At 46.9% G+C, this 15,013-nt stretch overlaps 1 long non-coding RNA gene across 1 annotated transcript; it reads right to left on the reverse strand.

Annotated features, from left to right (window-relative positions):
• Positions 1-4,673: 4,673 nt before the first annotated feature.
• LOC116071022 lies at positions 4,674-7,758 on the reverse strand. Its single transcript, XR_004110678.1, has 2 exons — positions 7,517-7,758; positions 4,674-5,666 (listed from the first exon to the last, which is right to left on the reverse strand). It is a non-coding gene; the product is annotated as an uncharacterized LOC116071022 (long non-coding RNA).
• Positions 7,759-15,013: the final 7,255 nt, after the last annotated feature.

A 15,013-nucleotide genomic window follows, 5' to 3' on the forward strand; every position in this document is an offset into this window, starting at 1 on the left:
TGAGCATAGGACGACAGGTGGTTTTGTACCTCAAGCTGTGCTCAGACCTGGCAGGACTCATGCCCTGTTGACAAGTTCAGCTTCAGTGGGACAAACAGCAAGCTGACATTCTGGAAGACAGACTGTCTGTCCCCCAGGAGGTTCGAGGTAAGGCCAGAGGAGATGAATGAGGCATGCCCTAAGAGTTGTGCTGGGCTCTCTCTCTCTTTAGGGCAGAGCTTGTGTTATCTACTTCTTGTTAATGATTACTTGGAGTATTTTTAAAAAATATCCATTTTGAATATGCTAATCTGACGATATTCCCTCCTCCACCCTGCTGTGCCCAGATGGAGTAAGAATGTTCTTATCTTCGCCCTGCTGGCCAGCATGTCCCTTTATGGGACTGCCTCCCTGCACTTCCTCTGCTCCTTACTCATGGCTCCTGCCCCTGGAAATTCCCCCTACACCCCAGCCAAGCCTGGAAGGGACTCCCCTCTCTCTACCTGCCTAAGGTCAGGAGTACAGGTGTCTCTCAGGGTACTCTGTGTATCCATACTGCATCGCTCATAGCTGTTGTTACACATCCGGATAGCCCTGACTCTTCCCTTCATCATCAGAGCCTAGTCTAGTGTTTAGGCTTTCTGTTAGCCTGGCCTCTGAGGGAAGGCCACCAGACCAGAGCTGCTGGATAGGTGAGAGTTAGATGATTCACACACTGAACAATCACACACTGATTGTTCAGTGAGAACACTGGGACAGAGCTCAGCCAGGACTCCCAGGAGGACAGATGAGCTGGGTACCCAAGGCTGACAAGGGAAGGTCTGTTATGTGGGATGTCTCCCTGGGGACTTCCTCTCTGGCTGTCAGTAAAGCTGGTTCCATCCAAGCATTTATCCTACCTTTTCATTCATAAGGACATCCTGGGCCACCCATTTTCCACAGAACAGAACTCCCAGCAAAGAGAGGAGGAAATGTCTGCTTTTTGCTGAGGTGGATTCTATCCACATCTTCTCTGCATGCAACATCCACACCAAAAGCACTCTACGTTTTCAATAGAGAAATTGGCATGGAGTCTGTCTTAGTCAGGTTTTTTTTTTTTAAAAAAAGATTTATTTATTGTTATATGTAAGTACACTGTAGCAGTCTTCAGACACACTAGAACTCATTGTGGATGGCTGTGAGCCACCATGTGGATGCTGGGATGGATTTGAACTCAGGACCTTTGGAAGAACAGTCAGTGCTCTTAACTGCTGAGCCATCTCTCCAGTCCCTTAGTCAGGGTTTCTATTCCTGCACAAACATCACAACCAAAAAGCAAGTTGGGGAGGAAAGGGTTTATTCAGCTTACACTTCCACACTTCCACATTGCTGTTCATCACCAAAGGAAGTCAGGACTGGAACTCAAGCAGGTCAGGAAGAAGGAGCTGATGCAGAGGCCATGGAGGGATGTTCCTTACTGGCTTGCTTCCCCTGGCTTGCTTCCCCTGGCTTGCTCAGCTTGCTTTCTTATAGAACCCAAGACTACCAGCCCAGGGATGGCACCAACCACAATGGGCCCTCCCCCCTTTGTCACTAATTGAGAAAATGCCTTACAGCTGGATCTCATGGAGGCATTTCCACAACTGAAGCTCTTTTCTCTGTGATAACTCCAGCCTGTGTCAAGGTGATACAAAACCAGCCAGTACAGGGTCTCATACCTCTAATTCTCCAGTCCTTGGCACGTTGAGGCTGGGGCATCATGCGTTTGAGGTCAGTCTGGGCTACAAAGTATGACCCTGTTTCAAAAAAGAGAGGCAAAGTTAAGAAAACAAACAAACAAACAAACAAACTTAACCGGGCTCACAAGCTCCAGAGTCCCAGGGGCACCCTGGGCCCTGTGTATGCACACCTACCCACCAGCATAGGGCACCTGTGAAGAGGCACAGTGGGCAGCACACAGGAACAGGCCTTGCAGATGGGGTGCTCACTACAGAAGACTCTCCATTTCAGAATGGTGATCATGGGAGGAAGTTGAAAAGCAGGCAGGTGTAGTTCGTAAGCCACCCTCACCCAGGCCCAGGTAGCAGGTCTCACCTAGCCTCTGGTTCCTCGTATGGTCCTCTGTTTGTTTGTTTGTCTGTCTGTTTGTTTGTTTGTTTCAAGACAGGGTTTCTCTGTGTAGCCCTGGCTCTTCAGGAACTCACTCTGTAGACCAGGCTGGGCTTGAACTCACAGAGATCCACCTGCCTCTGCTTCCTGAGTGCTGGGATTGAAGGCCTGTGCCACTACCATAGGTGATAGGCTTCTTTTTGATAAGTAGGACAAAATGGGTCACATTACATATACTTATATATTATGCTTTAAAAATCGATATTGCCTTTTGATCTGCTTAAGTCTTTGTAATGTTAATAGGTCTTTAACAACCCATATGATTTGGTTGTCCACTGCAGGCTTGTTTCAAAATTTAGTGTAACGCAATGGCCGCATCTCTTTTGGAATATTCTCTCTTCACATGAATTGCTAGAGGGCTCAGAATTGCGAGTCCAATATACCCCTCGCAAAGTTCCCTTCCAACACTTCTGCTGCTGCCACCGAGATACTTAAGAACTCTTGATTTCCCCATGGACCCTACCTGCTGAAGTCTCCAGCTGCCAGTCCTGCAGTTTAACATGGCGGCCACTAGGTGTCACTGTTGAAGAGTCGTCCTGAAGTCTGCAGTGACCACCATCCATTCCCTTGTCTTTGACGTTAGCGTTCTCAGACACCCATGCAGCTGCAGACTTGAATCTTGAGGGGCTTCGAAGATGAACCATCCATGGTTTGAAGGCCATTCCTCCATCAATTCTATGGCTCTGCTGTGAGCTTAGAAAATGAGTCTTACCCCACCCCCCCAACCCCCTCTTCCCAGGCCTGTTTGTTTGTTTGTTTGTTTTTCAGGGACTTACTTCTCTGGATTTGAGCAACGTTTTTTGCCTGATAGATGTTTCTGCTTTCACAGAAAGCTGTGATGATCCATCAGCACACCCTGGGCTTCACAGACTTCACCACCTCTACCCCTGGTGGCTGGTCTACAAGGCAGGGGTGTGGCAGACTTAGCTAAACTCACCAGAAAAACAATCCTGGGTGCCATTCCTTCTTTGAGAAAGTGGGTCCCACCGGGTGGTGGTGGCGCACGCCTTTAATCCCAGCACTTGGGAGGTAGAGATAGGTGGATTTCTGAGTTCGAGGCCAGCCTGGTCTACAGAGTGAGTTCCAGGACAGCCAGGGCTACACAGAGAAACACTGTCTCGAAAAACCAAAAAAAAAAAAAAAAGAGAGAGAGAGAGAGAAAGTGGGTCCCTTCCTGCCATGTGCTAGACTAGGGAAGATCTTTTTACACCTGTCTGAAAGTTCTGGAAATTAAAAGTTCACCCTGCTACCTCTCGTGACCCAATTATTGTCCCAGTCTACATGGATTTTGTTTATTTGCTTATTTGAGACTATGTAGTCTTGGCTGTCCTGAACTCGTATTCACCTGCCTCTGCCACCTTGGTGCTGGGATTAAAGGTGTGAATCAATGGTGCTGACCTTTGGCTTCAGGCTGGCAAATTGTCAGACATTTATGTATTGGAGGAACAGAACACATACACACACATGGGGTGGGGGCTTTGAATGCCATGAAGATATATGTGTGGCATTCAAATATATCTTCATGGCATTCAAAGCCCCCCCCGCCCCCCGTGTGTGTCTTGTTTCTGATTTTCCAGGCAGCAGTGTCTTTCTATGTGTCCCTGGCTGTCCTGAAACTCACTCTGTAGACCAGTGTAGACCAGGCTGAACTTGAACTCAGAGATCTGCCTGCTTTTGCCTCCCAAGTAAAGGTGTGTGCCACCAAGGCTGCCAAGTTTGTTTGTTTGTTTGTTTGTTTATTAAGTGTAGGAGTCATGCCAGAAGATCCCTTCATAGATGGTCATGAGCCACCATGTGGTTGCTGGGAACTGAACTCAGGACCTCCGGAAGAGCAGCCATGCAGGGATTTTAAAGACTATCTAGGCAAAGTAGAAATGATGGCTCAGTGGTTAGAGCACTGGCTGCTTTTGCAGAGGACCTGAGTTTGATTCCCAGCACCCACATGGCAGCTTACAACCATCTGTGACTCCAGTTCCAAGGGATTCAAAACCCTCTTCTGGCTTCTGTGGGCCCTTCGCACATGTGATGCACACACATACGCAGGCAAAACACACACACACATAAAAAATAAAAAAAAAACCACATAATAAATAAATAAGCAAGCCCAGGCATTTAGATAATTAAAAAAAACAAAACAAAAACAAAAAAAAACAAAAAACCCCACAAACCTTAGAATAAGGAAAGGGAAAGACAGGCAATAACACAGCTAAAATCTAACGCTTTTTGAAGCCCTGAAAGGTATTGGTATTGTTTAATACTCCTGACATTGATGCGAAATTTACTTTCAAATGTATTTGTCAGAAGAGAAGCAGAATTACAAGAAATAGAGGGGATATGTTTTTTCTGCATTTATATAATTTACAATGAGCCTATAGAGCACACACACAGCTGTGTGTGTGTGTGTGTGTGTGTGTGTGTGTTTATTGCACTGAAATTCCCCTTTGTCTGAGTTGTTTAGTGTTTGCTTCAGGGAAGGGAGAAAGCATACACACTAAAAATATCGTATGAAATTACCTTGGGTCATAAATTAATTTCATTCTTAGTCCCAGGTTTGATGCTTCGATTTATTGTCTATTCATCATTTTGGGCTGGGCAGACTCGGGCGGGGACAGTGGATGTCATTCCTACAGTGGAAGGCTGTCCCGGAGACGACGCGATTGTCACATGCACAGCGTTTGCTGTGTGCGGTGTGTACGATACCCAAGATTTCATCTCACCCTTGCAAATTACCCAGTAGGAATCAGGCATGTGTACCACTTTAAAGGCAGGGGAAGTGAGGCAAGCTCTAACTCCCCAGGGTCCGATTGTCAGCATCCCCCTGGAGAGTGGAAGCCATCCTGTCACCCAGCCTATCTGTAAGGGAAGGAAGTCCAGCCGCTCTGATGCTGTCTTGGTGTCTTCCGGGTTTGGCACGAGTGCGGCACCAGTGCTAAGGAGCAATACCAGGCTCCCTTTCTACCCAATCCAGGCGACCTGGTGGCTTCCTTGTGTTCTTCGCACAACAAAGAGAATACAACCCAAACAGTTGTGAACCTCAAAACCTTCTTTTCCTACAATTCTAGCAGCCAGAAGTTCAAAGTCATTTTCCTGGAGACTCAGGGGAGAGTTTTCTGTTTGCTGCAGAGGATTTAAGTGGGCTCCAGAGTTTCTGGCTCTGCTTCTGTCTCACTTTCCAGAGGACACGAGTGGCTGTCAAGGCCTCTTGGATAATTTGGATCCCATCCCAATCTCCAATCCTTACCTTGTCACATTTGCAAACTCCTCGTTGCTATGTGAGGTAACTTGAAGCTCCAAGGATGATGGGTGGGGAATTTCATTATTTATTTCACTACCCTGACTTTTCAAGGATCTGGTGTCGGGGAAGAACGGCAACATGCCAAGTGAACCTGGAAGGAGCATGCCAACCTGCTTGGAAATATGACCTCAAACATCATTGTGATGTGTAAGAGATTAAACTCATCTTGATCCTGCCAATCAACCAGCATCTGTAGTTTGAGGTTTTGTTGGTGCCAGGGCTCGAACCCAAGGCTTCAGACCTGCTAGAATAAATAAAGATCTTTGAAATACTGAGGACTGAGGCACTGGGTGGATCTGTACCACAGTTCTCATTCCCTGTCTCCAGAGCGCCCCACCCCCATGCCTTCCTCCCACCGATAGAAACACATCTAAGCACTTTCATCTGTTTGAGTCTCCTTTGTTATCTGCTTATTGGAAAGGATGTGATAGCCACAGGATCCTGGGGAAGAGAGGAGATGCAGTGTACAGCAGAACACACCAAACAGGCTTTGGGGTCCCTTCCAAATCGGTCTCCTAACCATCCAAACCCAACATCCAGGACACTGGCACTGCAGAGCTGGCTATCTGCTGGGGCCTCTCTCATGCTTGAAGGATCCCTTGTTGCCGTACCCAGCCGTCTGTACCTCACACAGAAGGATAAGGTCTTTGCAAGTTCCTGCTGCCAAAGCTTATTCTCATACCGTCATATCTCTTTGCAAATTACACAAAGGGCAAAGCTGGAACGAATTTTACTGCAATAGGGGGAAAAAAAGCACAAAAAAAAAAAAAAGTCCCCGCCACCAACCCTTAGGACTGCGGTTTCAGCAATTAGCTCAATGTGCTAATGAGAGTCTTCAGGGGGAACGGCATTAATTAATGGGTGAATTTCACTTTAATAAATGTATAGGCAATTTTCTAAATGCAGATGGCAGAGTCTGCCCTGATGGCTGTACCTAGAGCCACTCAATATGGTAAGTGTTGGAGGAAAGTGGTTAATTTGTAAAACGCCTCATGATACTGATTAGAAAGGGAGTTAGTAATGCCTGTTTTCCCTAGCGTGCTGAGTTGTTTGTCTCTGTAGCCTGAGAGCTCTATCCTCCACTTCCACAGCAGCCTGAGGTATTCTGTCCTTCCCGGGGTCCTGAAAGGAGAGGGCCCCTTCCCCAGGACTGGGGACACCTCCCTTTTTGTCGGCTTCCTCTCTCAGTTTCTCATCCTAGGCCAAACCTTGATGCTCAATGCTTGTGCATTTCATCTGTCTGAATGAGCAGAAATGGCTGCCACCCAGACCCCCACAAGCTTAAGGGGGGAAGAAAATACTTCCAGAAAATGTTACACCTCAAAGTCATTGTTCACTTGGGGTAAAATTAGCTGAACCTTGGTGACAGATATTTCACACGCTGGTGATGACCAAGAGCTAAGGGACAAATAATAACAAATAAGGGACAAATAAGGCTCTCTTGCCTTTCCTGGTTGGGCTTCCATTCCCAGTCCACAGGCAAGCGAGTAGGGAGCTAAGCCAGCACTGTCTGCTCCCAGGCTTTCCCACATTCTCCCTTGAGATGCGGGAAGCGCCTGAGCAGACTCCCACTGCAAGTTGCAATTGTGACAGAATTCAACTGCTCTGGATCATTGCCGCTAAAAATCACAGTAAGTCGAAATATGTTGTGACTATTGGCTTGATAATAAAAATCCTGATTTATCAAATAAGCTGGACCCAAAACAAATGAGAAATGGCTTATCCTAGCCTGGTGGTGGTGGCGGCGAACGCCTTTAATCCCAGCACTTGGGAGGCAGAGGCAGGCGGATTTCTGAGTTCAAAGCCAGTCTGGTCCATAGAGAGTGAGTTCCAGGACAGCCAGGGCTATAGAGAGAAACCTTGTCTCAGAAAAGCAAAAAACAAAAAACAAAAAACCAAAATGGCTTGTCCTATGACATGACCTTGTTCTACGAGTCACAAAGGGGATGTCTTCATGAAAGACATGAGGACAGATGGCCCAGATTCACCGGCTCCTGCCTCCTATGGTATCTGCCATGTGTGTCGACCACCAGCGCATGCATTGTATATGACTGTTGCTATTCTGAGGAACTGAGTAATTACAAACAGACCCACCTTCCTCTTCCATGGGTGGCATCTCTGGAGAAGGGGGGGCCCTCTCCTGCCTCATCTTCTTAGGAATAGAATCAAAGCGAATCAGCATCTCTGGAGAAGGCGGGCCCTCTCCTGCCTCATCCTCTTAGGAATAGAATGAAAGCAAATCAGATTTTGTGTATAGATTTGGGACAGAACACAAAAAATCCAGTACAGCCATTTTAAGCCTTACAATGGAATTTTGAAATATTAGATATCTTAGTCCCTGTGAGAAAAGACAGCCCTAGAGGGATTGATTAGGGGACTTGTTCAAAGTCAGGTGAGCACCTGCAGAAGGCAGCCCAGACCCAGCTCCTAACCTGCATGGGGAAGCACCGGCTTCACTGTTCCAGTGCTTGTGTGCCTGCTTTTGGTCTTATTATCCCCTGATGTGCTTACTTGTGAGACCTGGGCATTGATTCTCTAGGATCAGGCCTGGGAGAATTCTGCTGACATGGCCTGTTTTCTGTTGCTACGGCAAAAAGCCTTTGCACGACTCGTATAGGAAAAGGAGCAAGACTTACACAGGAATGAGACTTGCTCTCGGTGCTGGAGACCCGGAAGTCCAACAGTCTGGGCTTAGCATGCTCCCAGCATCTCTGTAAAGTGGAAGGGCCCAGGCATGTCCACAGAAGACAAAGAACACAAGGTCCAGCCTCCATCTAAAAGAATGTAGAGGTAGCTAAACCAAGCTTCAAAGAGCAAGAACCACTTCTGTAATCCACACCACATTCCACGAGTTTTGATGAGCACAAGCCACAGTGAAACCTCTGGCCTTTGAAGTGACTAGTTGGCTAAATTTAGATGATGGGCCAGCCATCAATCACCATGTTGGGACCTGGACAGCTTTCCCAGGTGCCACTGACATGTCTACCAGAGAAGGTCTTCCAACTTATGGCACTGAGCAAGGCAGGAAAATACCAAACTACACATTCTTTAACTTTTTAGATTTGTTCATTTTTTATTTTATGTCTATATTCTTTCCTGGGTGTGTGTAGGGGCACCACGTATGCACAGTGCCCACTGATGGTGGAACAGGGCATCAGCTCCCCTAGAACTGGAGTTATAGATGGTTTTGAGCCACCATGTGGGTGATTGAAGACAGCTACCTCTGCGAGGACAGCCGATGCCCTTAACGTCCGAGCCGTCTTTCCAGCCCCAAATCTAAGGGAGAAATGTGTGCTCCGTCTCATTCCAAGAAGTTGGTTGGGTGTAACTATGGTTGAGAAAGGCTCTCTCAAGGGTTCATGAGCTGAAGGTTAAGGCCCAACCCATGGTGGCTTGGGGCTGGGGATGGAACCTCTAAGAGTAGATCATGGTCTGGGAAAGTTAGGTTTCTGTTTGCATGCCCATGAATGCCATATCTGGACATAAGCACTCCTGTGTGCAGCACCCCCAGAAATCTGAAGGGCAGTGGATCCTCTGGAACTGAAATTACTAATAATGGTGAACTACCATGGAGGTGCTGGGAACCAAACTTGGATCCTCTGCAAGAGCAGAAAGTGCTCTTAACCACTGAGTCATCTCTCTAGTCCTTCCTTCTTCCTTTCTTTTCCACTTCCTGGCTATTATATGAATATTCTTTCTCCTCCATGCTCTCCATCACAATGTGCCTCTTACCACAGGCCCCAGACAAAAGGACCTAACAACTATAAATGGAAACCTTTGAAACTGTAAGCCAGAATACAAATTCCCTCCTTGTAATACTTAAGTCTTTGTTACAGTAACAGAAACTCTGCTAACACAGGAGTTGGACAATCTCAAAAGCATATATTTAGAAACTTCTGGCTAAGATTTAGAGGAGGCCTTTGAAAGGCCAGGGCCATAGATATTTACCCTGGCTCCATCTGGAGTCTGTCCAGAAGTGCTCACAGGAACCAAGTGTTCTCCTTTCCACACTGATAGGAGACAGTAAACCCCACAGACAACTGGTCTCATGTGCAGCAAGGTCTATTCTGGAAAGTTCTGCTGGCCACCGGAGAACTGGGAGGTCATTTGTGGACCCATCTTCAAGAAACACTCAAAAATACCAGGGGAGGGGCTGGAGAGATGGCTCTGGTTAAGGCAATGATTGTCAGCCTTCCTAACGCCATGACCCTTCAATACAGTGCTTTGGTGGCCCCAACCATAGAATTATTTTCATTGATATTTCATAACTTTAATTTTGCTACTGCTATAAATCATAATGTAAATATCTATGTTTGCTGATGGTCTTAGGAAACCCCTGTGGAAGGGTCAGTAATCCCTAAAGAGGTTGTGACCTATAGGACCACTGGGTGAAGGGAACTTGCTGCTCTTGCAGAGGATGTGAGCTCAATTCCTAGCACCTGCATGGCAACTTGCAACCATCTGTAACTCCAGTTCAAGAGGATCTGACACCCTCTTCTGACTATGCCCACAAATGGTACATATGTGTACAAGCAGACAAAACATTTATACATATAAAATAAATATTTTTAAAAAATATTTATACATATGAAAAAAATAAAAATACCAGAGAAGAGCCAGGCAGTGGTGACATGCCTTTAATCCCTACACTCAGGACTCAGAGTCAGGCAGCTCTCTGAGTTTGAGGTCAGTCTGGTCTACAGAGTGAGTTCCAGAACAGACATAGAGAAACCTCTAGAAAACTAAACAAGCAAATAAACAAACAAAAAAATCAAGAAATGTGTCCAAACCCCATCCTTGGCTCTAGGTGGGGTCTAACATGGATTTTTTTTTTTAAAAAAAGATTTATTTATTTTATTTATGTGAGTACACTGTAGCTATCTTCAGACACACCAGAAGAGGACATCGGATCCCATTACAGATGGTTGTGAGCCACCATGTGGTTGCTGGGAATTGAACTCAGGACCTCTGGAAGAGCAGAGCCGTCTCTCTAGCCCCTATCAGGGATTTTTACATCTTCAGTAATTCATTAATTTATGCTGTACACTTTTAATTTATTACTCTTTTGTACCAAAAACTCATATTGTGGAGAAAATAATTAGGAAAGTTGATGTTTTTCCTGTCCTGTTGGAGCAGACTACAGTCCAGTGTTCGAGTCTACATTCCCATCACTGTAACAAAGCACCGGCCACAATCAACTTACAAAGAGGAAAGTTTGGGGGCTAGAGATATGGCTCAGCAATTAAGAGAGCTTGCTGCTCCTCCTAAGGACTAGAGTTTGGCTCCTAGCATCCATATTGGGTGGCTCACAATCCAGCCTAACTCTAGGCCCAAGGGATCCAAAACCTTCTTCTGGTCTCTACAGGCATCTGCACACAGAGGTGCACACACATTCACACAGACCTCTCTATATGATGACACACTCACACACACACACACACAAACCAAAAAGTAATTATTTTTAAGAGCAAAATCTTATTTTAGGATGGCAAGGACCATTATCTTCATGGTGAATGTCTTACTTAGTCACAGTATCACTCTCGCCAGGTCTACCAGCTTAACAGTGCTCTGTCATGGCGGGTCCTGGATGCTCACAGGCAGGGCAGGGCAGTCTAGCTAAAGGAAGGATCAGAAGCGATCGAGCTACTGTCTTGTCCCGTCAGCCAAGTATGCAGGTGTGGCAAGTAGGTGACTAAACCCAAGTCTATTCCCTCGGGTCCAGTATGAAGCCATGTCTATCTTACAGGACCCTACATGTCTCCAGGGAATAGATGCCCACACACAGTGCTGCCCCATGCACTGTGTTAATTGCTAGCTTACCAGTTCTTGGCTAGAAAGTATTTATTAAAAGCAACATTGATTCACAAGAATCTAAGCCACGGAGAGCCTGGTGATAAGGTAGTAGTATTCAGAAGGTGAGGTCAGCCTCGGGATGAAGGTGATGCAGGTCAGTGGCTTGCGGCCACCAGAGTCGTGGTCCTTGAACCATGGCCCCTGACCATTGGGAAGACTCTAAGGCCCTGTCTTGCCTTTCTCAGGGCAGGAAGATTACAGAGGAACAGCCTCAGGAAGAGATCAATCCATGCTTGAAGCTATAACCCATTCTGAAATCAGAAGGGGGTCCTAAGATGTTCCCACCACTCACCTTTGGAGACAGGAGAAGGCCAGATTTTTTTTTCTCTCTCTCAGCTTTCATTTTCTCTGGAAACATAGGAAGTGAGGACATCGCCCCTGCGCATGTCTGTGGGAGGGTTTAAGTTCACGGTTTAGATTTTAAAACTGCAATTTGAGCCCATTAGAGAAAGATCGGACACCCGGCACACTCAGAGAAACAGTGCATTAGCCTATTTCCTTCCCGTAAAGATCTGTAAAAGCCCGTGTGATTTTTGCAGAATAAGGTTGTCACAGCCAGTAATCGGCTAGCGAGGCACTAGAAGCTCCGAAATCAACCAGAGAGGGTCAAAGAGGCTCTGGGAGTGGAAATATTTTGTCTTGCCAGTCTTAATGATCAGATGGGGATAACGTTCCACCCCATTTCATGGATAGGAAAGCTGAGGCTTGAGATTTATAAAACTGGGCTAAGGTGAGCAGCAGGAGGTGATGGAGTCAGGATGGATTCTGCCATCTTCAACTTGCTGGTGGAAAAGCCTCAGTGGGGAATGCCCCCTGGGGAGCACAGCGCTGAGCCTCTCTCAGGCAGGTGCCCTGAGTTCTAGCACATCTCTGTATCTATTAGCAGCACCACTCATGGGCATGGTTATGGACTTAAGCTTTGGTTTCTCTCATAAGGAAACCTGCCTCACAGGGGAAGCATGAAACAGAAAATGCCCTTGTTCCTCTAGCGCCTGCTGTTTGCTCTCACTAAAGCCCATAGAGAGTCTCAGCATAGCACAATGCTAGGCAATCATGAGGCTTGCAGATTAGCCGGGAGGGGAGGCCCAGGCAGGCCCCTGAGTCTGCAGGATGCAATGAGAGCCGAGTCACTGCGGGGGTGTTCCTGCACAGAATGGTGAGCTGAATCTTCCGGACGGTTTCCTGGACTTCCTGCCTTTGGGTCGCGTGGCTTCCTCATGGGGAAACTGATACAATAAAGTGGGCCACTCCTTGGGGGAGCTGAGAACAATCCGTTTCATCATTTGGAGAGCTTTGAACATTGAGACTAATGATGACCATGAATGCCATCATTCATCTGGTGCATATATAATCACTGCCCTGTCTAGTTGGCTCGGAAACCACGTCTTCAGAAACCACCAGCAATACGTAAATTCACTAACTGGATGACACCCGTCGAATAGGCACATGGCTAGGACACTTAGAAACAGGATGGAACCTGGGTTTCAAGTCCCCAAGTCCCCAAGCCTTTTACTACGTGAAGGAAGAAACATTATGCCTTGTGTGGGGTTGTCAGCTCTAAGCAGGAAGGAACTCAGTGGTTGGGACCTCAGAGTCAAGCAGGGCCCCTTTGCAAATAGCTCCTTCTCAGGAGCCCCCATTTCTGCTTCCCTCTTCTTTACCCTGGCTTCTGGCCATGTGCCATTTACTCTTCAAATCAGGAAGTTAGGACCCTAAACCAGTATGGGGGTTCCACCAGAAAACTAAAATTAGAACCATCATGTGACCCCAATCTACTACTCTTGGGTACACATCTGAAGAAATCTAAGTCCAAATATCAGAGACACCTGAGCACCCATATTTACTAATATTAGTCAAGATATGGAACCAGCCTAGGAACCCATCAACTGGTCACCATATAAAGAAAATATGGCTTACATACACAGTAAAGTCTTATTTTGGCCAGAAAGAAGAATGAAATTATGTCATTTGCAGGAAAATGGATGAAACTGGAGATCAGGGTGTTAAGCAAATGAAACTAACAGAAAGTCAAAGATCTTTTCTCTTGTACATAAAAATATAGATCAGATACAATAAAGACATTCCCCTAGTTAGCTTCAGCTATCAACACAGCCCATGGTTATCTGAGGGAGTTCAAATGGGGGACTTGCTCAGTCAGATGGCCCTGCCTCAAAGTGCCTGCCACTAGCCCCTGACCCACTGCCTGATCCACTAGCCTCTGTATAACTACAGCCACACCTACTGGGGCAGGCCCGTTAAAGCAGAGAATGGGAGTTGTATGGGCAGGGAAAGATGCAGAGGAGACTGTGATGTGGACTGAAGCAACTGCCTCTTTAGGGTCCCTGTGGCAGCAGGGGCATGCTTTTTCTTAGAAGAGCCCTGGTCTTGCAGTTCCCATTGTGAATAGGGCTATCCTTAATGAGAGTCAGCAGGTGTTTGAGCTGGAGTGGTACACAACACACACACACACACACACACACACACACACACACACACACCCTTTTACCTCTGTGGAGCAGTCAGGTAAAGGGAGTCCAGTCCCTTACTATCTGGTCCTTGGTTCTTGGCTCCTCAGCCATCTACAGATGTGACCTTAGAGCTCATCTCTAAGGTCCCCTCTGCTGATGTATTTTTAAGCCCTGGGAGATAGCATGATATAGTTGCTGCTACTCCAAGGTCTCCCCTGACGTGGCTTTCAGGAGTCTCCTGTGCATGCTGTGCCCATTTCTGCTTGTTTGTTTGGTTTTCCTCTTATTGATAGCTCTGTCATGGTTACTCTGAGATCTTTGGGGTTCTTACCTGTATTCTTCCTATCTCCTGAGAGTCACAGACTGAGAGCAAAGGTAGGTGAGATGGGCCACTGCTCACATACCCCAGTCTGAAGGGCAGTGTGGCCCTGCACACCACTGGGAGAGGTCTCCTGAGTCCCATCCCTTATATCAGAATGGCATCCGCAGTTCCAGGGTGGAGCGTGGCGAGACACACATCAGCCACTTGTGCCCAAGCACTGTGATTCTGTGATCATTTTTGCTCAACCACTCTCTTACCAGATAGCCAGAGACAAGTCTTTCCCACTGATCTCTGATTTAGGGGAAAGACGATCTGTGCTGTTGACAGTCCCTGAATAACCTCATAATAATTTGGCCCCAAGGCAATGACTAGAGACCACAGATGGCACAACCCTGCTGCAGACCTGGGCTCTCCCCCAGCCAAACCCTAGGTGACTCAGCCTTGTCCCAGCTGGTAGGCCTGCCAGGTCCTAGGAATTCTTGGCACCTCTGGATGGCTCTATTCCAGCCCATGCTGCTGGTGCTGGGTCATCCTGATGTGACAGCTCCCTGGACGGAGGGTAGAGCAGGAGAGCTCACTGTGGAGTTTGTGAACATCCCCAGATTCAGGGGAATTCTATGCAGGGCCCTTCACCTGTCTGGCTGATTACCCTGTTTGTATCTTTTTAAATGAAGACGATCCCCACCATTGTCCCTCCGCTCTGTTTACTCCCAGCCCCCTTTAGGAAGAAGAAAGGCTGGAAACTACATCCTAATGGCCCAATTAGTCCTAATGCTGCTTGGTGTTGACTGTTTAGTTACCGCCATATTGTGTACAGAACTAATTGTGGGGAAAGCAAATGAATGGCCAGGAAACAAACAGACTACTAGAATATAATTACATGGAGTGTCTGTCTTTAGTACCTGTGCGGTGGGTTTCATTATCGTCAACAGTCCCTAAGTTGCTCCA

The sequence above is a fragment of the Mastomys coucha genome, unplaced genomic scaffold (assembly GCF_008632895.1).
Source record: "Mastomys coucha isolate ucsf_1 unplaced genomic scaffold, UCSF_Mcou_1 pScaffold22, whole genome shotgun sequence".
Lineage (NCBI taxonomy): Eukaryota > Metazoa > Chordata > Mammalia > Rodentia > Muridae > Mastomys > Mastomys coucha.